The sequence below is a fragment of the Ammodytes marinus genome, assembly GCF_949987685.1.
Source record: "Ammodytes marinus genome assembly, chromosome: 19".
Taxonomy (NCBI): domain Eukaryota; kingdom Metazoa; phylum Chordata; class Actinopteri; order Uranoscopiformes; family Ammodytidae; genus Ammodytes; species Ammodytes marinus.
The window spans coordinates 6,384,932-6,406,010 of record NC_137223.1 but is presented as its reverse complement, the minus strand read 5'-3'; the positions used below and the strand labels follow the sequence as shown (position 1 = coordinate 6,406,010).

The window sequence follows — 21,079 nt, the reverse complement described above, 5'->3', positions numbered from 1 at the left end:
ATCACTCGCTTGTGACTTTTATCAATTTGTAGGCCTATTGTAGTAGGCTACAGACAAGAGCTTGATAAAAATATTTAAAAAAAACTTGCATGTTCGGATCCATACAATTTAACAGTGGATCGCCGTTTCGAGAGAGAGCGAGAGAGAGAGAGTTGCCGTTTCTGAGGCATTGAGTTACTACAGTGACACTGACAGTGCTGTATAGGAGATCGATCATTTTTGTTTGAATAGCCAAACATAGCCTACTAAAAACTCTCACATATCACAGCAAACGAGCTGCACAAATTAAACCAGGTTACATTAGGCTATCACATGTTAAAGACATGAATAAATAAGTGGAGTAAAAGAGGGAAAAGAAGAAATAAATGTGAGGGATGAAGAGGAGGTTTTATATTCAGACAGGGACAGAGGCAGGTAGTGATCAGCAGGCAGATGAAAGGTAGGCAGAGGGTCTGACTGCAGTCCCAGCCTAAACTACTGTATTGTTATTCTCTTTCCATATAAATTCCACTAGACTAGAATGATATGTCATGTCACTCAAAATAACATGTTTCAATGACTGCCTGTTTTCTGTTGTAGCAATGTGTTGTATAGAGTAAGCTATGTAGGCTTAAGATATAGGCTACACATGTCTTATTTTATCAGAAATGATGATCAATATAATATATATGGGGATTCCCGCTACCGTCCTCCCATGCCCCCCCTTCGCCACCCCATGTAACATTTTCTAGATCCTCCCCTGCTCCTGAATGATCATGCTTTCATTTTCATAATCTCTTCCCTTTATTTTATTGCATACAGGGCCGCTGGAGGTCTTTCACACTGCACTACAGCATGGAACATGGGGATGGGTAGTATGGGCATTGTCATTACCTGGAGCTTGCTTGTACGGAGCCTGGGTCTGAAGGTGGCAGTGCTTTTTTTAGGCTGTGTTCTCCATATGATAGGATAGGTAGAATCAGCATTGACACTACCTGGAGCTTGCATAAACGGAGCCTGGGTCTGTTGAAGGTGCCAGTGCTGTTTGGGCTGTGGTAGCCATATGATAGGTTAGGGAACAATAAGTGAGAACGTTTTTTTTTTTAATCAGTTCAAAGTGGACGTCATCATCGAAATAAATGGACAACCAAGACAGAGAGAGAGAGCTCAAGTCCCTCCCAAACGCCAGGGAATGGGATGAGATTCATCTTCTGAATTTCAACAACCTCAGAATCCGCTGCATCCCATCACTCAGGATAGTACAATTTCTACTCTCTAGTCTGTTCACTCTCTATATTCACTTTGCTTCGCTGATTGGTTGTCTGTCTTTCCTCTTCTAGTTTCTCTGGTGGAGAATAAAATGGCGTGGATCCATTCCTTCCTCTGGCAGCATCTGGAGTCCTCCTGCATCCACACTATTAATTTTTATTTCAATGCCTCACATCAGCATTGACTCATCACTCTGCAGGATAGTACTCTTTCTACTCTCTAGCCTTTTCATTCTATATGTTCACTTCCCTTCACTCATTAGTTTTTCTATCTGCCCTATTCTAGTGCTGTGTCTGAAATCGCGCACTTCTGTACTTACACTTACTTTTTTGAGTGCACTTTGCGCAAAACCGGAGAGTGTGCCAAAATGCAGTGCACTGTAAGTTCCTCGGTTGTGCACTCAAAACGGTCTAAAACTTGAGTGTGGAGCGATGGACACTTTCCACACTCAACGGCCGCCATCTTGCCTACGTAGCGGAGAGGACGGGACATTAAAATCAAAATAGAGGAGCTTGAAGCAACTGTGGAGACGGACGCGCTCTACAAAAGTTAAATTACACATTTGTTTAGTTTTTCCGTACAACTACACTGTTTTAGACTGTATCCGACCGTTTAAAAAAAAAAATACCACCGAAGAAGAACCTTCAAAATGCAAAGTCATTTCCGGTAGGTGCGCGACGGCAGTTTGGACAGTGCACTGTAGAAATGAGAGCACTGCGTCTATAAGTAAGTGTACTGTAGGGATAATAAAGTGCACTCAATGTAAGTGCACTTACATGAGTGCGCGATTTCAGACACAGCACTGGTTTCCCTGGAGTCGAGACGATGTGTGTTAAGTCCTTCCTCTGGCAGCCTCTGAAGTCATCATGCATCGAATGTGAAGCCCACTGAAGCAAAAAGACTATTTCTGATATTGGACTATAGAAACATAACTGATTTGATTTGAATACTCTGTCACTTCAACATGTATGAAATTTCACTAGTCAGTTATACAGCTCTGGAAAAAATTAAGAGACCACTCTAAATTTTCAGTGTCTCTTGTTTTATTCTTTAGAGGCATTTCTTTGATTAAAATGAACATTTAGATTTTATAGTATAAACTACTGACAACATTTTTTACCAAATTCACAATAAAAAAAATGCTCATTTAGAGCATTTATAATAAGTAATGTATAGATAAAGATTTAATAAAAATGCAGACTGGTCTTTAAATTTTTTCTGGGGCTGTATATTAAACCTTACGGCTAAATTGTACACATTTGTTATTTTAACTTATCGTTTATATTTAAGCATTTGTTTTTAATCAACGCTTTGTCATGTTGATATATTTCCTTTGTGAATAAAATATATTTTGTTTTTACCTTGGACTCCAGTATAAACACATGTTCAGCATAACAGATTTGTGGTGGGACACTTCAATAATTATTACATTTTCAGTAAGATTACCTTTTCCCCGTGTTTTTTTAAAACAGCTATTCCATGTGGTATAAATCACGAAGATGCAAAATAGGTTCAGCATACAGCCATCATGTATCAAGAAAAGATTACTGTTACTGCACAGCATAAAAACATTTGCTAATTATAGTAGGTCACCATGTCAAGTATTTGTACTCAACCTTTTCTCCCCAGTAGAAATAAGTAATTATGTTATACAGTAGACTTACTTTAGCATAAGGTTCATTCCTCTATTTGTGACACTTCCGTCAGCACGAAATTACCTTGAATTAAATTATATCAGTTTGCAAAATTTGATAAGGATTAAAAGCATTCATGTTTTTTCATGAACATTTCTTTTATTTCCTATTCATGGAAAATTGGGTGCAATAATGTGAAAATTATAAAGAATGAGCACATGTTTCACACAGCAATAAGGTGTGAGGAAAGCTAAGTAATATTGAATATTTACACTATTTACCCTTTGCAATACATATGTGTATGTCCCTAACAGGGTGGAATTCTAGCACAGTTCATGAAGGACCAACCTATAATTATTATAATTTGAGTGCATGAACTCTACCAATACAAGTTCATAAAAGTTACAGTTTTTCACAATTGCTTAAACACATTTCCTGATAGACTACCTCACTTTTTCAAAACCCTAAACACAAATTTCAAAACTCAAACACAAAATGCAAAATCCTTCACTTCTCTTGCAAAAGCACACTTTACCCTCAAAACAATGTTAACTCTTCACTAAATGGTGTTTTCTTTTCAAATGACAAACACATACATCATATGACTAGACATTTCTAGCACTCATTGAACACTGGTGTGCAAAATGAAAAACACTATAGTATAAATGCAAAACACTATATGAATGCTTTATCAGTAGAATTATGCCTTTGCATGTTCATACACTTTCACCTACAGTAACAACAAATACTTTACTGTTTTTGCCAAATGCTAACACACATGTTGCAGAAAAGTTTATTTTGCCATTTCAAACAAACACAATGAATAGGTAGGACTGCAGTTCAAGCAATTCAGTGTGTCAGTATAAACAAAGAAAAAATTACAGTAAAATTAGGGAACAATGGTAAAAAAAACAGTGTTGTAAGGAATTGGGTGGTTGGATTCCTTTTATGGATACCGCCTCCTGTTTGTGTCTGGCCACATCGCCTCATCAACATCACACTCAATGTCATCTTTTGAGAAGCAACAGGGAAATGATCACCTGATATCCAGTCTAATTCTCCAAATTATGGAGCGACTCAGGTTGGGCTGCACTCTCTGTCCAGGCTCCCTCATTGATAGGCCATGATCTATAACATGGTCCACTATAGTGTCCCTGTTGTATGTGTCTCTGTCTGTTGCCTTCTTTGTCCTTGTCCTCCTGTCGCTCTCTCTCCTCCTCTTTCCTTGACTCTTACCATCTCAGAAAGGAGCTGAGCTCACCTGGGGTCTATTTGTAGTGCTAAGGTTTAGACTGATTGGTATTCAATTAGTTTTTTTTTTTTTCAAGAAGTGTGTTGGAGAATTTCAAACGCAGTGCAAAGCATAAATCGTGTTGGTAGGGTTGGTGCTTTGGTTTAGGGCATACCGTAGTTACAAAAGTTAGAGGTTGTGATGCTGTGGTCATAGCAGTCACTTTTAGTGTTTACAGTATTCGGCAAAAACTGTATTTGTACCAAAATGTGCAGTCTACTGTAAATCACAGCAAACAGGAGCTCATCTCTGACCCTTCTATAGCTAACTGCACAAAAGCCTTTTGAGTTTAGAAATTTGATTGGCAGTGTGTTCTGTGTGAATACCATGAGAGAGAATTCAGGAAGAGTGTGCAAGATATAGAGAATTGTGTGTAGTGTTGTGAAAAATGTGTGTTTTGGAATGAAAATATGAGTCTAAGGCAGGAAATGTGTTTGGAGTTCAGCAGAATTGGTTAAGCAGTTGGTAAATTAGTTTCAGATTGTGCACATTGTGTCTGATGTTCCAAAAAATGTGTTTAAACAATTGTGAAAAACTGTAAATATATTATTGAACTGATGTAATGTTAACATGATTATGATTCTCCCAAAAGTTGGAATGTCAACAATAGCGATGAATGACCCATTACAGCACAGGTTTAGTAAACGAAGCACAACAACCAACATGAATTTGAAGTTTTAATAGTGAAAAAAAGGAACTATGTACAAAAATAAAACATGTAGGGTGCGTCTAAATATTCACAGGTCATCCTGACTATCTAATGTCTCCTAAAATTAACAGAAATGTTAACATACGCGTTCGTTTAATGGAAATATGGAAGGCAAAAAATAAAGAATGAAATGGAGAAAAGTTTCCAAGTTATCAGAGGAGGTTTAATGAACTGATATCACAGAACAGTTTATGCTTCCTCTCAGGACAGGAAAAGTCAAAAAAGTGAAGTCCTTCTCAACAACAAAGAGTTATATTATCTCTGACATCATGACAATTTCTACTGATTGGTTAAATCTTGTTGTCAGGCAGATTTCAGAGTCCGTCCCACTTCTTTCTCTGACCGAAACCAGAGACCATGGACGTCATCCTCCCCCGGCCTGGAGAAAGTTTGTAAGAGTGCTTGGCTTAAAGGCCCTTTGTTCTAACAGATACAGGAATGTATCTTATCTCATGGGAAATCAGCTTCATTTTTATGGCTTAGTGTCTTACTATTAGTGTCCAAGCACCCAGACTGGAAGGAGAGCATTATTAGAGTAAAATGTGAAGAATATACACTTGTTTAAATGATTATATATTGGTAAATGCCAATTAAAGAGGGGGGGGGCATAATATCATTAAAATCAGAGTTTATTTTTCTAACAAAAGCCACGGTACTGCCCGTCTTCAGATGGGTATTTAGTCCTGATGGCCTGAACAACACAGGCTGGCAAAACAAGCCGGTTGCCTCTCCCCAGTCTCTCGCCTCGTAGTATCCACTCCAGGAAATGACGGTATGCTGTAAGCCGATACTGTCTAAGGAAGAATGAGCAGTGAGCACAACATTAGCAAAGAAGATACAGTATCTCACAAAAGTGAGTACACCCCTCACATTTCTTCACATTTTTCTTTATATCTTTCCATGGGACAACACTGAAGAAATGACACTTTGATACAATGTAAAGTAGTCAGTGTACAGCTTGTATAACAGTGTAAATGTACTGTCCCCTCAAAATAACTCTACACACAGCCATTAATGTCTAAACTGCTGGCAACAAAAGTGAGTACACCCCTTAGAAAAAATTTACAAATTGGGCCCAAAGTGTAAATATTTTGTGTGGCCACCATTATTTTCCAGCACTGCCTTAACCCTCTTGGGCATGTAGTTCACTAGAGCTTCACAGGTTGCAACTGGAACCCTCTTCCACCCATTTATGACAGCATCACAGAGCTGGTGGATATTAAAGACCTTGCGCTCCTCCACCTTCTGTTTGAGGATGCCCCAAAGATGCTCAATAGGGTTTAGGTCTGGAGACATGCTTGGCCAGGCCATAACCTTTACCCTCAGCTTTTTTAGCAAGCCACTGGTCGTCTTGGAGGTGTGTTTGGGGTCGTTATCATGTTGCAATACCACCCTGCGGCCCAGTTTACGAAGGTTGAGTGCACGTGGTCAGCGTCGTAGACAGAGGTTGGCTTTGGAAAATTGACGTATGAGTGCTGCCAGCATTGCTGAAGGGCTTGAAGGGGTGGGGGGTCAACATGTCAGTGCTCAGACCATACGCCGCACTCTGCATCATACTGGTCTGCATGGCTGTCATCCCAGAAGGAAGCCTATTCTAAAGATGATGCAAAAGAAACCCCACAAAAAGTTTGCTGAAGACAAACAGACTACGGACATGGATTACTGCAACCATGTCCTGTGGTCTGATGAGACCAAAATACATTTATTTGGTCCAGATGGTGTTAAGAGGGTGGAGCGGCAACCAGGTGAGGAGTACAAAGACAAGTGTGTCTTGCCTAGAATCAAGCATGGTGGTTGGAGTGTCATGGTCTGGGGCTGCATGAGTGCTGCCAGCACTGGGGATCTACAGTTCATTGAATTCTAACATGTACTGTGACATACTGAAGCAGAGCATGATCCCCTCCCTTCATAAACTGGGCCGCAGGGCAGTACTGCAACATGATAACGACCCCAAAACACCCCTCCGAACGACCACTGCCTTGCTAAAGAAGCTGAGGGTAAAGGTTATGGACTGGCCAAGCATGTCACCAGTCTTAAACCCTATTGAGCATCTTTGGGGCATCCTCAAACGGAAGATGGAGGAGCGCAAGGACTCTAATATCCACCAGCTCCTTGATGTCGTCATGAATGGGTAGAAGAGGGTTCCAGTTGCAACCTGTGAAGCTCTAGTGAACTACATGCCCAAGAGGGTTAAGGCAGCGCTAGAAAATAATGATGGCAAAACAAAAAATTGACACTTTGGGCCCAATTTGGACATTTTTTCTTAGGGGTGTACTCACTTTTGTTGCCAACAGTTTAGACATTAATGGCTGTGTGTCGAGTTATTTTGAGGGGACAGTAAATTAACACTGTTGTACAAGCTGTACACTGACTACTTTACATTGTATCAAAGTGTCATTTATTCAGTGTTGTCGCATGGAAAGATATAATGAAATATTTGAAGAAATGTTAGGGGTGTACTCACTTTTGTGAGATACTGTATATTATGCCTTGAGTAGCTAGCATTACACAAACTTCAAGCTAACGTAACGTAGCCTATGCCAATAAGAAAGGCTACTTTCGGATAACTGCATTGTCATGAAACCGGGAATCCGTTTTAAATTGCTTTGTTCTTTAAAAAAAACACTTACTCTATGCTCAGACGTCCGTATGCTCAGACGTCCGTTTCTCCCGGCTGGCCTAGGTTGGCGCTTCCAATTTATTTTCTGTCCCAGGAAATAGGTATCCAAGACACTACTGTCCATGTGTGGCCAAAAGCTTGGGTGCGAAAGTTATACACATGTCCCCGTCCTCGCCTGATTCAACCATTTCTTCCATACGAAACTGGCAACGCTGAACTTCATTGCAGCAAATTGACTCTTCGTTACTCTCCATAGGCGAACACAGCAAACAATTGCACCACGAATTCACTCCAGCTCGTGGCGGCTCGTCGTCCTCCTCAGCCAAGGCTCGTGCAGCTGCCGCAGCAGCCTCCTCCTCCTCTATAACTTGCAGCTCTTCCTCGCTGTATTCTGGCTCATATAGATAGCCTTGAATGTCCGAATCCAACATTAGATAAATCCACCTCGGACATTTCCAATTGCGCGTTTGCTTCTGCCATGGTCGGAGATTTGTGTCGGTCTAAGCGGAGAGGAAACATGGCGGACCTTGTGTTTACATCTCGTCCGTGAGCTCCCGCCTCCCTCATTCCTTATTGGTGGGCATAAAAATGTGCGGAAGTAGTGGCCTGTAGTCCTTGGCGCTTCACAATATGTAAAATGTGGGGTGTGGATTTTTAGGACAGCTGGACCAAGGGAAGACTGAGTCAAGACAAACCTCTTTCCCTATATTATAATAGCGATTTTATAATGATAGAACGCCGGTTGGAACTCCAGAGAACAAACCATCATAAGAAGACTTAGATTAGAGCATACAGGGTTAAACAGTACTATGCATTTTATAGGTAAGCATCCATCAGGATTATGCAGTTATTATTGTTTATTTTTTAGTGATGCAATAAAGGGCAAGACAGGTGAACGACATGACATTAGGTGGTGGACAATTTAAGTGTTCACATTTAAGACAGCATAGATGAAACAGAAACAAGCAGGAAGTCATTGTATATTTTCACATTGTTGTGTGTGTGTGTGTGTGTGCATACGGGTTGGAAAGAGGTACTTTGTGAGTTTGACTTAAAGAGATTCTATTATACTACTTTTCTGGTCTTAATTTCATGTTAAAAACTGCTATAGAGCAACCTGACACGAATCACATCACAGAAAACGATGTAGATTTTCGGGACACTCTTCCTCTTACCTTAGGGAGCACAGCAGTCTCTCTCTACACACTGCTTTGAGCTTCTCCGCCCCTCCCCCCCCCTGCTGCAAACCCCACTCCGTTGTGATTGGTTACCTTCCTTCCAGCGGCGGGAAATTTTCCAGGAAGGTGGGGGCATGCAGCCGGAGTTTGCCTGAGCGGCAGCATTACCATGCATGGAAACCAGGCCCCCAGGATGCTGCCTTCTCCGAGCAGCCAGCATGGACATGTGGCCAACCCATTGGTATTGCATGATAAGTATGAAGGTATTATTGTAGCATAAGTCTTTAGCACGTGTAACTGCAGATTTTGAATGCGTAAACTGAAGTCACAAATGTGTAACAGTAGATTTGAAGTCGTAAATATTTGTTTTGCATGTGTACTCCAAAGTCACAAATGTGTAACAGTAAATTTGAAGTTGTAAATATTTTTTCTACCATTGTGGACACAAAATAGGGGCTACGAGTTCACAAATCGTTGTTACGGGTGCACAAATCCTATCCTGTGCATGGCAACTTCAAAGAGTCATGCGCTTGACACTTTTGCTACAATCATTGCAGCACAGTTGGTGCAAAACACATTTGCACACCCGTGTTTCATAATGTGAGAACATGCCCCCAATTTGTGCATTCGTAAACCCAAATGTGAACTAACGCATCAGAAGTTGCACATCTGTGAAAAATGTCCTCACAAATAAAATGATATCGAGCACAGCATTTTAATGAGCGAGCACAAATCGATGATACAACTGCTCAAATCTGTTCCTACAAGTCTCAGCTGAGGGTTTTCTCTGCTCGAATCTGCTCCTGCAAGTCTCGGCTGTGGGTTTTTTTGCAGGTAGATTTGCACCACGCCCAGGTGGTAAATGTGGTGCAAAAGTGTTTCGTATGCGTAGAACAGATTTGTATCCGTAGAAGGTGGGCGGGACAACATTGTCGCATCATCCAATGAAAGCGCCGGTTGGGACACGTGACGTCAGCATGTGAACAAACGGAGGAAAAGCCTTTTTCCTTCGTCCCTTTTCACCAGAAATTGTAGGAAATTACTAAATGAGCAACAACAACTATCAAACTAATGCGAAGTAGTAGGTAGTAGTGAATTGAACTCTTTTTCTGTAGTTTTACATAGCATTTTTTAAGTAATGGAGAATTATATTATATGTACTCCAGCCTTTGAGGAAAAGTAGTCCAAGGTGTCTATAACAGTAAATAAGCCGCGTTAGCTAGATTTGAGGTAGTTTCCCGATCATTTTAGACAGGACAGGAGGCTTATTATGCGACACGGTGAAGTTGAGGAGGGGATACCCATTAAACACCAGGACCTGCGGTGGTTTAATAAACAGTTGAGCTGCTTCACAATCTCTGTCCGGAGCCACAGCAGTGTCTGGACTGACGGTCACGAACACAGACCTAGGGTTTAGCTAGAGCCTACAGGACACGGAGCCATCAGAGATTCATACCACGGAAACTATGAACTGTAAGTCTGGTTTTCTTATGTTTTTAAACTTCAAAGTTGGTCGGTATAATACGTTCAATGATGAGAAGCAACGTGTGGTTATAATGTATTGCAGGCAGCATAGCTAACCACTAGCTAACAAGTCATAATGGGTATAACAGCTAATGTTCGTTAGCATATTATTTTAAAGGATGTACCGTTTTTTAAGGCATTTGGTCACTTCTAAGGATGTTAATAATTAACTGTTAACGTAAAATAAGAAGGCTGACCAATGAATCCTTCCGTTAATCAGTTAAAATAATCCCGGCGCTAGCCAGGGAAATATGAGTCAGCTGAATACTGGAGTCTCGTTGCTATAATAATAATCAGCGTGTCTGTATGTCTGCTTTTCTGGGACATCGGCACCTTCATACATAGCCTACTAGTTTTACATCAGGATGTAATGTTAGCATGTGTCGACCTCATATAGAGCGTTTTCTGTCTTAATAGTGGCTATGAAGATCCAAATAAACACATGTGAGCAGTATACTATTCTGCTCAGCCCGTCTCAACATCATGTTGCTGTTTCTGAATAAAAACAGGTAGACAAGCGTCCCATTATGCAAAGGATTTTTTTTTTAATTGTGCAGCTCCATCGTGTTTAAATCATATCTTATATCTGTTTTTCCAGCCAGAAAAAAAACATTTACAACTAATTTTAAAAGTCACTAATGACAAGATACCCCCCACGAAGAGAATGAATTGCAGGGCTGTTATAATAAACTATATTGATTAGTTTTTAGCTTTGTGTTCTTCATCAACTCGAACCTACATGTATTTTATTTATTTTATAAATCTTAACATTATCTTAACATCTGAATGGCACAATCTGCTTTTCCACAGACTCATCTTGGCTGTCCTGCACAAGGCCTGCACAAGTGTCTGGGATTTCCACCCTGTCAGGGAGAAGCCATTGTACAGTGAGCAGCTACAGTCAGTCCTAACTATTAGCCGTCATGTGTTTACTATAACATCACTAATGGGATCTAACAATTGTTTCCGTCCCCAGTGTATGCATTGCTGAGGGAAGGACACTCCAGATAACTGAAGACTTCACTGCTCCTGCTGCCTTGAGAAGATCTCCGAAGATGGAGCAGCGTGGAACTCACCTGGCAGTCACAGCACATCAGTCTGACTCTACACACAATTTGTTTTCAATTTTTAGATTGTGATTATTATAAATCTAGACAAAGTCTCATACTCAATTCATAATCATATTGATTGCAGTAAATGAGGTGACATACTCAGTCATGTTTATTTGTTTGACATATTAAAAAGGTAGGGGAGATTTTGATTAAATATGGTAAACAGTTGGGCTACAGACCAAGGACTAAGTTACTAGTTTTATGTTTTGTTTTATAAAGTCTTGTTCCGGCACATGCCAGAGCATTTTGGGTATTTTGTTCATTTTCTCTTAATAAAATAACGCCATACACAACTTTACTTGGAGGTATGCAATTGTGAGTGCATTCTAGTTTTAAACTGGTTGATTTGTATTTTTCATTTTGACCGTATGTATATGTTTAGTAAATCCACAAATATTTTAAAAAGTCCAAATCTTGTGATTTGTTTGTGGGGTAAGCTTTTACTATACATTTGTACTGATTGTGCTTTGATGTGATAACTGCAAATCATAAATATAATTGATATAGGGCATTTATTAGTCTTGCTTTAGCAGCATGCAGACCTACTTATTAATGCAGCACGTGATCTGAATTAACATGTTCTAAACTGCATAAAATGTTATGGTGTGACACTTTGTGATTGTGATTAATTAAAGTAATCACTGAAATGAGGTTATATGAAGCTTTGTACCCTGTTCTTCTGGACACGTCACATGAGGTAAGGTGTATAGCAGAACTGTCTGGGGATAAGCACACAGTTAAACCTGATCATCTAATTATCAGTTTGTGATACAAGTAGTGATAATTTCACATGGAAAATGTGAGATAGAGGAACAATTATTCCAATTCAGTTTTAATGTGTCCTCTATACTTTTCTATTGCCTTGTAGAGTAGGTTACTTATTCACTTCACTATTCACAAGTTTAAATTAATTAAGCTTACTACATTTAGAAGACTAAGTGTATGATTTATAAGCATATTTCTGGATTTAGATACTGAATACTCTGCAGCAAGATATGTAGGCCTACTTTATTTACTTTGGTCCTCAATGCCTGCAACGTCCTCCTCACCCCCTGCGTGTGGTGTGTTTTAACCATAGATAGTTTTAACAGCCAGGAGCTGCGGGACAATAAACTATTGTCGATAGTTAGCCTGCTATCGGTGTATGAATGTGTGTGAATGGTAACGTGTAAATGGGAACAGGTCTCCCTTGCAAAAGAGTCTTCGGACTCAATGGGATTTACCTGTAGAAATAAAGGTTAAAAAATATATAATGGAAATTCATTCTCTATTTAATAAGACTACTTTTATTAAAATGTAAAGGTTTTAAAGAGAAAAACAGCAGGTTTAAACAGTTACAACAGTGCCAATCACACAGCAGACGTTAACTGACGTCGACGCTGACCCTTATATCTGCTAAAGTAAACTTGTTTATGACTTTCACTACTGGCATAAGGCTCCGCTGTAGTTCCCTCTTATTCAATTCCCTTATTATTACATTTCCTACATTTTCTGGTGAAAAGAGACGACCATGGACCAGCCATGGACATATGAGGGAGACCAAGGAAACAGGCTTTCCCTCAGTCTGTTCACATGCTGACGTCACGTGTCCCAACCGGCGCTTTCATTGGATGATGCGACAATGTTGTCCCGCCCACCTTCTACGGATACAAATCTGTTCTACGCATACGAAACACTTTTGCACCACATTTACCACCTGGGCGTGGTGCAAATCTACCTGCAAAAAAACCCACAGCCGAGACTTGCAGGAGCAGATTCGAGCAGAGAAAACCCTCAGCTGAGACTTGTAGGAACAGATTTGAGCAGTTGTATCATCGATTTGTGCTCGCTCATTAAAATGCTGTGCTCGATATCACCTCAGCTGAGACTTGTAGGAACAGATTTGAGCAGTTGTATCATCGATTTGTGCTCGCTCATTAAAATGCTGTGCTCGATATCATTTTATTTGTGAGGACATTTTTCACAGATGTGCAACTTCTGATGCGTTAGTTCACATTTGGGTTTACGAATGCACAAATTGGGGGCATGTTCTCACATTATGAAACACGGGTGTGCAAATGTGTTTTGCACCAACTGTGCTGCAATGTTTGTAGCAAAAGTGTCAAGCGCATGACTCTTTGAAGTTGCGATGCACAGGATAGGATTTGTGCACCCGTAACAACGATTTGTGAACTCGTAGCCCCTATTTTGTGTCCACAATGGTAGAAAAAATATTTACAACTTCAAATTTACTGTTACACATTTGTGACTTTGGAGTACACATGCAAAACAAATATTTACGACTTCAAATCTACTGTTACACATTTGTGACTTCAGTTTACGCATTCGAAATCTGCAGTTACACGTGCTAAAGACTTATGCTACAATAATACCTTCATAGATAAGGGGTGGAGCTTATTTTCATGCGGCCCGTAGGCAGATGTCCCTGTCCACACAGTACAAGCAGCGAACAAGATTGTGTCTCTGCACATTTTTTCTGGATATCAATCATAGGCTCATACTTATCTTTAGACCATATACTATTAAAATGTAAGTTTTCTCATTTCAAAACGCCACCTCAAGCGTTTTATTAGCCCAACGGCTTTTAACGGCTTTCAGTTTGTTTTCGCCAGGCTAGATGCTACAGAACGAGACACCCGCCTCCAGTCCGCTACGCTTGCCGCCCTCTTTCTTGATAGGTCCATAATGCCACTACGTAATGCTTTGGGCCGCATGGAATTTCCGGATTATACTTCCTTGTTGCTTCTCTGCGCCTATGAGCAGCTTTCATAGGAATGAATGGGCGCCATGTTTCAATACGGTGTCCATTTCTTTATATGTCCATGATGGAAACATGACAGAAACGACCCGAGCGTGACAGAGAAAACCCGGAAATTTGAACAAGTTCGGCTCGACCGGCTGCCATAGTTTTTAGTGCTCTGCATAGCCACCCCAGACGGTCAGCAGGGAATACGTCGAAATGCATGTACGTAATTATTTGATACTCTAGTATGGTTAAACATGACTATAAATCATTATAACAACGTTTATAGGTCATAAAAGTCGAAAAGTATCATAGATCCTCTTTAAGCAACTTGAAATCAAGGTAGTGGTCGCTACATCCAATGAGTCCAGCATCAAGGCCAGTCACATCCCTCCAGCTCTCCTGTCTCCCCTCAATCTGGGCAATGCTTGAAAAATTAATGAATATCTCCTCACGATCTGCTTCCTGTATGTACTGTGTGTGCTGAAAAAATATCTTACATTACAACAGCATTTACATTAACGGCGTGGTAATCGTCTTGAAGAAAGTTAAGGCTGAAGGGCTCCTAAAGCGTTTACATAGTGAATGGTTTTCTCACAGTTTATTCTAATAGAATAGACCCCTTACCTGTTTATCAACACGGCGGATGCGCGCCCTGCATAGTTGCAGAAAGAAAAATTGTTTGGCTGGTTGCCATGGTTACCCGTTTGGTTATATTGCAGTTGCGGTGTTTCTTTATAGGTCCATGGTGCTAAATAGCGATGTTGTCAGCTTACTAAAAACAGTTTATCAGCGAGTGATAACATTGGTTATGCGGAAACATTAACACTACGAGATACGTCTTAATGACCCATACTCGTTGCCGGCAGTTGAGTAGATAAATGATGAGAAGAAATGGCCCCGACGACTTCAGTGGCCGGACTGCTGTTGGAGAGTGACAGTAAAGACCGGCAGACAGATAGACAGAGAGAGGCAGAGATGCCTTTTTTCATAATTTAGCTTTTTGATTTAAAAGTGATCATAACTAGCCGTGATCATCTGTTTTTAGACTGACTCCTGCTTTCGGGGCCGTTGGGCTCACGAGCCGACCAGCTTATCAGACCAGCTGTTTGAGACGGAGATGAAAAGGAAAGTGAAACTTATGGTGGAGCAGTTAAATAGTTAAATGAATAAATAGTATAACCAAACACAATAATGTGTTGTGTTATCTGCTTTAGTAGCCTACAGTAGGCTAGCACATGTCGACCCCACTCGGTTTTCGTTTATTGATTTTTCCTAAATGGTATGATTTAGCCTACTTACTGGCTACACGTGTACACGTGCAAACCCCTACTGCCTAGTCAAACCATAGAGTCAAACACAAGGGAAGAGGACGGAGATGTATAACGTGGGTCATTGTAAATAAGCCTCCATTGCTTTCCATTGCTATAGCCTCGTCTCCGGTCACTGTCCTTATTGTAAACATTTCACAACTCATTTATGTAATTATACAGCGGTGCATTTGGGCATTTACTAGCTTTATCACCATTCAAACTAAAAATAAACGGTTTGTGCATCCAACAGCACAACAAGACATGATTGTGGCTCGTGTCGCTCTTGTCTCTTTCTGCAACGGACATGCGCAGTAGAGAGGGGAGTGACGCTGTGTGACGTAGACTGGTAAGGGGTCTATAGTCGACTACTCTAAATTAAAACTTCCGTTTAAATGTTGGGGAAATGAGTCGCTACATGAATCCCTAGTTTAATCCTAGAGGTATATGTATATCCTCAGTTTAGCCTCCCACACCCTCCTCCCACCTTTACCCTTTACAGAGACACAGGGCGCGGGGGGAAAGGGGGGCCATCCAAAGAGTCAAGGATCAAGGCCAGTCACGTCCCTCCAGCTCTCCTGTCTCCCCTCAATCTGGGCAGTGCAATGAGTTCCCCAGTAACCCTTCCCTATATTAACCTGGGGACAAGACAGACAGGAATGGGAGGGATTAAAAACCACATAGGAAAAAGTAGCAAAAAGACAGTTGATACGTCAGACAGCTTCAGAGGAGTATTGGGGGCAAGCGCAGAAGAGGCAATCCTACCCGCATGGAAAGGCCTTCCAGAGGCAAGAGTCGACCCTACCGACCTTCCTTAAGGATTCTGTACAGGAAGAGCAGGGCCAGGGTGGCCAAGTTAATCCTCGACAAAATGGACAAGGCCACTTGCAATATCAGCCCGGACGAGGTCGAAGCTGCCTACGCCAGAATCTGGGGCGGCGTGGATGGTTTTTTGGACCTTGGCCAGTTTGCGGTCCTGCCGCAGGCGGATAACAATCCGTTTTGTTGCCCAATAAGCCCCAAGGAAGTCCTGGCTATAGTTAAGAGGATGAAGGCCAGCTCAGCGCCAGGCCCTGATGGGATACGGAAGTGCGACTTGCTCAAATGGGACACTAAAGGGGTTAAGTTGGCGGCTCTATTCAATGCTATACTCCTCACTGGCAGATTGCCCAGAAGCCTTAAAGGCAGCAGAACAACTCTGTTGCCCAAGACCAGTGATGAGGGTCTGAGAGGTGACATCCACCAATGGAGGCCTATCACAATTAGCTCGGTCATCGTGAGGGCCCTATCCAGCATATTGAACCATCGTATGAGGGACGCCTGCGACATCCACGTGAGGCAAAGGGGCTTCATCGAGTGCCCTGGCTGCGCAGAAAACCTGGCCACCCTGGATGGCCTGATAAAACAGTGTAAAAGAGACAGACGGTCTCTGGCAGTAGTGTTTGTTGACTTTGCTAAGGCATTCGACTCGGTGTCACACAAGCACCTTCTTCAGGTGCTGAAGTGCAGATGTGTTGATATCTCTATCATCCGCCTCATCTCGAGCTGCTATCGAGGTTGCTTTACTCGAGTGGCAACAGGAAAAGGCGAAACGAACAGGATCGTCATGGGCAAGGGGCTTAAACAAGAGGACCCCCTCTCTCCACTGCTATTCAATCTGGCAATCGACCCCCTACTCCGAGTGCTGGAGGACCGGGGTACAGGCTACACATGTGGGCAGGCGAAGATAACGTCGTTGGCCTTTGCTGACGACCTCGTACTGCTGAGTGACTCCTCGTTGGGCATGCAGAGGAACCTGGCTATCTTGGAAGCGTTCGCCGGACTCACGGGCCTTCAAGTTAATCCGAAGAAGTGCCATGGATTCCTACTTTCCCATCGCAGTCGGGCATGTGATGTCAATGCTTGTCAACCATGGTCCATTAATGGAGTGGCCCTAAGGATGGTAGGCCCAGGGGACACTGTGGGTTATCTGGGGGTACAGATAAACCCGAGGTGTGGCGTGCTAAAGGCCCCTCTGGTATCGCTGGTGCAGACGATGCTTCAGCGGATGTCTGAGTCCCACCTAAAACCAACTCAGAAAATCGATCTACTAAAGGGGTTTGCCCTGCCGAGGATAATTTACGTGGCGGACTTAACCTCCATCGGGAGTGCCACTTTGGTCTCTGTGGACCGGAACATCAGAGAGGCGGTGAAGAGGTGGTTGCATCTCTCCCCATCTACTACGGATGGGTTGCTGTATGCCAGGCCCAGCGACGGGGGTTTGGGCATATTGAGACTGAGCTCGGCTATTCCCATTCTCCAGTTTAAGAGATTAACTAAGCTATGGCACTCGAAAGACGAACTGACCAAATCAATGGTTAGGGCCACCGTCCTAGGCAAGACCCTAGTGGCTAGGTGGAACGCAGTCCGCAGGAACCATAGGGGCCCTAACCCCCTGCCCGTGTTCAGAACGGCGGATGAGATATCGGCCCTAACCGTCTCCACCCTCAATTGGAGAACCGCTGAATTTGAGCGTTGGTGCGCCCTTAAAGATCAGGGGTGCGGCGCGGCTGTCTTCAAGAACGACCGCATCAGCAACAATTGGCTCATACACCCCGTGGAGAGACAGATGTCTCAATCGGCTATGATTCTGGCCATGCAGGCGAGGACTAATACGCTGCCGACCTTGGGGCTGACCAAGGTAGGCGACACATTCGAGAGTACGGAATGCCGCCTCTGCAGGGACGGACACAAGACCCTGAGGCACATCTTGGGCAGGTGTGCCAGCCTTAAGGCAAACAGGATGAGAAGACATAACAATATCTGTGGTCTACTGGCGGATCAGGCAGCCAGATAGGACTGGGAGGTGTGGACAGAGAGGCACCTTGTCGCGGAAGATGGAGAAGTGGGGGTTCCCGACCTCGTGATGGTCAAGGGAGCCGAATCAATGATTATTGACATTGCCCTGCCCTTCAAGGTCTCCAGTGTCACTTTCCGTGACTCGGAAAAGAGGAAGGTGGACAAATATATGAAGTTCACGAGCGCTGTCATAAAGAAGTGTCCCGGGGCGACGGATGTGGCGGTGTTCGGTTTTCCGATTGGAGCGAGGGGTAAGTGGCACGGCAGAAATGGAAGGCTGCTGTGTCGCATGGGCCTAGGCAAGGCAACATTCCTAAGCAGAAGGACCCTGCTACAAACAATAGATACCTGCAGACTGTTCAAGCAGCTAGTTTGCCGCAAACCTAAGGGCCGCGCCCTGGGGGCGGTCGACTGAAGGAAGCAGATGGAAGGAGTATATCATAAGCTCCAGTCAAATCAATGGATTGGTTGGCCAGTGGGCAACTGGTCAAGACAGGATGATTGTTATACAATCGCCGTACCTAGCTGTGGTTAGCCCGCTCCCATGGAGCGGGGCTGGCCACAAGTCAGACATGAAAATGGAGGGTTCATCATGAGGACTCGCACGGCCGCATATCATATGCTGAGCCAGAACCTGGCTCGGAACCTGAAGGAGCGGGAGGACAAACAAACCTATGGGAGGGACCGAAGGAAGTGTCCCGGGCTTCCTTGGAGTGAGACTGGCCACACGATGGTCCAACTGGGCCGGGTGGTCCAACGAGATGCGGCGCATGGACGGATGTCGCCTACCTGGAAGATTCATTGCAATTGGAGTGTCCTGGCCCCCTGTTACCCCAGCGTGGTAGTATCGAAGTGATCGAGTGAGACGTAAGGGGCTGGAGCCAGGAGGGGACGTGTCACAAGTACCTGAGTAAGCTATGATGCAGGCATTGGCTTACAAGTCTATTTGATTGTTGGTTATATGATTGTTATTATTAAAAAAATAAAAGCACCGGGGACATGTTCCCTCCAGGGCTAAAGTTTTCACGGTGTCTACATTCTTCACTTCACCGGCAGATTGAATACAAGACGTAGGATGGTGGTAGGATGGCCTAGAGGAGAGGGGGCTGACCAGTAATCATGAGGTCTCTGGTTGGATCCCCGGCACCAGACAGGATCTTGTATTTTGTGTGTTTGGGCAGTACAGAATTTATTTTGAAATAATGACGGGTCACGGGTCAGGTCTGGTACTGAGCTTCACGGGTACCGGCGGGTCTTAAAAGATGGAGCCGTGCAGGACGCTGGCATCAACTATAGTCCCGGTTAGTATTCGGGGTGTAAACGTTTACAAAAATGTATAAACGGTTACACGACAAATATTTATTCGGGTACACGGTTAACCGTGACATCATTGTGCACTGGCAAAACAATATCAGTAGGTATATGTTTTGCATATGTTTTGGACCAGATTGACAACAGATGATACAGTTCATTGTGTTTTTGATTTTGTATCACCATGTGAAATCCTTCAGACATTCCTTTAGGAAAAAGATTTTTTTGGCCCATTTTCACCACAGCCCCTTCTACAACTGAGCCCTCTGATTTTTTCCTCCTCTATTTTTGCTGACTCCTCTATAAGGAAAATAGTTATTGGCCCAAAAGTAACTAGTAGTAGCTAGATGACATTATCAACTAATTTGCATTATATGCAATTCTGAAAGAGGCACAATTAATAGAAAATGTTGACCAAGTAATTTACAAATTAACTAGGCCTATTTACACACACAAACTCACTTTCCAAACTTTTTGGGTTGCCATATAACTACAAGGTTAGATTTGTTATAGATATGCAGTGGCCTATTGAATGTGGACCTAAAAAAATATTTTTGTGTGTTCACAAATGTCACCTGACACACGGTGCTGTCTGTCTGCTGGCTGCTGCAGGTGGCGGGGGTCTGCTCAGACTGCCCGTGTGAGTGAGTGCTGTCAGCGGTAAGGAGTAGACAGAAGCCGTTGCTACTCTGCTCTTGTGAGTGCGGTTAAAAAAAAAAGTTGCAAGATGAGTCGCTGGCCTTTAACAGCCTTATCGCTATGGCGGAAAGTCGGCAGGTATAGCGGAAGAAGTCGGCAGTTGGCAACATGTTAAAGACGTGACGACAGTCTGAGATGTCGAGTAGGTCACGTGATCCCCGCAGTTGATCGTTTCACTGATCACTCGCGGACTGTCCCTTCTCTCTCTCTCTCTCTCAATGAAAACAAATCTCGGCGAATTTTCCGGTCACGCGCGTGCCCCTAGATTTAAAAAGTACTTGCATTGTCTCAAAAAATGGTCGCAAAATGCGAGCATTTGGTTGCAGTCTGGAGCCCTGTAGCTGCTCTTCTCTTCTGGGCAAAGGCATGACGGTAGGGAGGTGAGCTTCCCAAATGGCCTCTGTCACCTCATCCACTATCCAGGACACAGCAGACACTAGAGGTGTGAATCTTCAGTGGCCTAACCATTCGATTAGGATTCACCAGTAGAGTTGTCACGATACAAAAATTATGACTTCAATACCATCTAAATTATTAAGGGTTTAATGTGTTCATTGAAGCATGGAAAGAGCAGGGGCTCTGCTCCTCTCTTCCAACTCGTACTGGGAGACTTTGAGAAAGAATTACGGATTAAAAATATCATAACAAGGTGCCACAGGTGTGGACATGCATGCACAGTAGTTAGAAATACAAAGACACATTGTATATTCATGAGGTTGCTAGCAATACTGCTGTTATAAACATTGCGTTTTTTAAGTATTGATACTAATAAAACCTGAAAAAGTACCGTATTTAATGCCGTGGCATCTCAGTACCGTTCTAGTATCGGTACACCGTGCAACACTATTCTCCAATAATTGAA

The 21,079-nt window shown here is 42.8% G+C and overlaps 1 long non-coding RNA gene across 1 annotated transcript; it reads left to right on the top strand.

The window, feature by feature from the left end:
• Positions 1 to 9,990: 9,990 nt before the first annotated feature.
• Positions 9,991 to 11,312, top strand: LOC307266372. Its single transcript, XR_013845371.1, has 3 exons — positions 9,991 to 10,153; positions 11,015 to 11,091; positions 11,181 to 11,312. It is a non-coding gene; the product is annotated as an uncharacterized lncRNA (long non-coding RNA).
• Positions 11,313 to 21,079: the final 9,767 nt, after the last annotated feature.